A 2,669-nucleotide genomic window follows, 5' to 3' on the forward strand; every position below is an offset into this window, starting at 1 on the left:
CCCCCTCCCCAACTCACGTAAGCGTAACCTCCCCAAGCCGATACGTTGGCATCGAAAAATACCGTCAAAAGCGCCGAATTCCCACAGATTTTTACCCACAAAGGTAATAGTCCGATACGTGAACACTTGAGTGGCATTTGTTTCGAGGATTTTATAAAATTATCCCGGAAAACTGCAAGCAGGCGTGATGTAAACATGCACTATGTTTTACGTTATCACAGCTGTATAACAGCCCGTCAGAAATTGTCAAAAATGAACAGAAATTTGCAAAGTTACGGCCCGATATCGACTCCATGTGTCCACAACAATGTTGTTTACTCGTTGCATGCGTAAATATCGGCGGATGTCGCCAAAGAAGAGTACAACTAACCTCCGAAGTTGACAGAACATCGTTTTCCATTGCGGACGCCATTGTGAAGGGTGCGCTCTGATATTGAGTTACCGCTCCCCCGTGAGATCACGCGCGCGCGCGCCAATTAGCGCTCTCGCGAGAGCGGAGTTAATGAGATTCAGAAATGGCGCCGGGGATTGGAAAGGGGTCTATTGTTCGTAGAAAGATTTTTCAAGCTGTAGAATTTTTTCTTGATCTGTTACTTCGATGTCGCCATCGGTCAATTTAGTAATGTTATTGTTGGCTGCTTGCCATTTCGCCAAGTTGAGGAAATAAGAGATTGATTTCTCTCCAGGTTCGACACATGTTGCTCGTGCTCTGATTTGTGCACCCCTGGCTTTTTGTTGGTATATCTTTTCAACTTCTTGTTTAACATTTGAGTATTCATTAAGCATCGTTCCATCTAAAGTTTCATCAATTTTCAAATCCAAATCTCTTAACCTTTTTTCTAAATAAATGAGATCACCTTTCATTAAGGCAGCTTTTTGTTGACAATAACAGATCGAGAATTCCTTGATACGTTTTTTAATGAGTTCCCACAACATCAGTTTTGAAATTTTAATATTTTCGTATTCGGATGTAACTTTTCTTATGCATTTTTTGATACCGTCCACATAATCCTGATCGGATAAGTATGTGGTATTTAAACGCCAGACACCTGGTCCACGTTTTTGTTCATTAAGCTGTATTTTTAGAAAAATTGCCTTATGATCGGACTTTATGGACGGTCTAATGTCACACTTTTGAACAAATTCTATTAAAGATTTATGGATGAGCCAGAAATCAATTCTGGTAGAAACTGGGTCCGGATTTCTCCTTCTCCAAGTAAACTGTCTTGTCTGGGGGTGGCATTCCCGCCATATGTCGACAAGAAACAAATTTTGTTTAAAGCTAATCAAGGAATTCCCACCTGCCGGTGTTTTCAGTGGACGCTTTGATCGCCTGTCCAAGTCATTGTCATTGAAATCATTAAAGTCCCCACCTGCTATCAGATTACTGACGTCATTGTCAGTAATCCAATCGCAGAGATCGTTGAGAAAAAGAGCTCTTTCGGTACGATTATTTGGGGCATACACATTTAAAAGGCAACGATCCTGCAATTTAACAATCAATTTTCTACCATCAAGTCCTTTTACAACATCGACAACATGAACATTAAGTCCATTTCTAAATAATACTGAGACTCCTCTGCTATGAGCACCATAATCATGAAACTGTAAACCGCTCCAGTCCTGATCAAGTTCACATTCCTTATCGACTGTATGATACGTCTCTTGTAAGAAGTAAATGTCTGCTTTTTGCTGAATTAACCATTCATATACAGTGTGTCGCTTATATCTATCACGTAAACCACGGACATTTAAGGAAAGAAGGCTAAGTGTTGAGGACATGAAAATAAGGATAACTTACGGTAGCAAGAGTCTCAAAGTTTAGAAAGTTTCTTCATACTCCCGATCTGTCGCTATCAAACGAGGCGTCGGAGTGACTTACAAGTTCACCGTCTCGAGAAGTACTCCGCGAATGTCCAGCCGCTAGAAGTCCGTCAATGCGTCGGCCAAGGTCTCGGCTTTCGTTGGTTATCTCGTTCGTTGGGAGGTTGTCTCGTTTACTCGTTGTCTCGTTGGAAGCAGGATTCTTCACAGAACTTCTTGTTGCCATGGTAGTAGTTTCAGTGGTTCTCTGGTCTCTTCTCCTATTTCTACGTGACCTAGGTGCGACAAAGTCAGTGATCTGACTCTGTTTTCCTCGGTCCTGTCTCTTTTTTCGCTGCCAAATCGATGTCGTTAGCATGATCAGGAGGACTTGGGGTAAGTTGGACGTAAGCTGTGGTGATCTGATTCTGGATTTCTCCACCATCTTCGGGGTTGGTGTTTTCGGCGTTTTGCTGATTAGACATCTGGACATTTTCCTCTGTCGTGGACCGCGATCCGTGTGTCATCTGTGGGGGGGGTGTTGCTTGGGCTGATCTCTGTAGAAGACTCTGGCCCTCCAGCGCCCTCCTAGCTCCACAAATCGAAGGATGTGCTCGTTGGGATTTTGAGGGACAGCCATGTAGGCGAACCTATCCCCTGTCTCGCAGTTAGTGAGTCTACCGTCCACTCGTAGCATCTCTCGCTTAAGGGGCGAGAGTAGCTTGACCCCATAGTTCTTAAGTCCAGACGCGATCACCGAATCCTCAAAGCTATAGATGATATGTAGCGTTTTTTTTTCAACAAACATACGACGTGTTATATCTTTCCTTACGGGTATTCTAAGTGTAACGGAAAGAAGGCCTCCT

This window comes from Branchiostoma belcheri, unplaced genomic scaffold, assembly GCF_001625305.1.
Source record: "Branchiostoma belcheri isolate BF01 breed outbred unplaced genomic scaffold, Haploidv18h27 scaffold364, whole genome shotgun sequence".
Classification (NCBI taxonomy): Eukaryota; Metazoa; Chordata; class Leptocardii; order Amphioxiformes; family Branchiostomatidae; genus Branchiostoma; species Branchiostoma belcheri.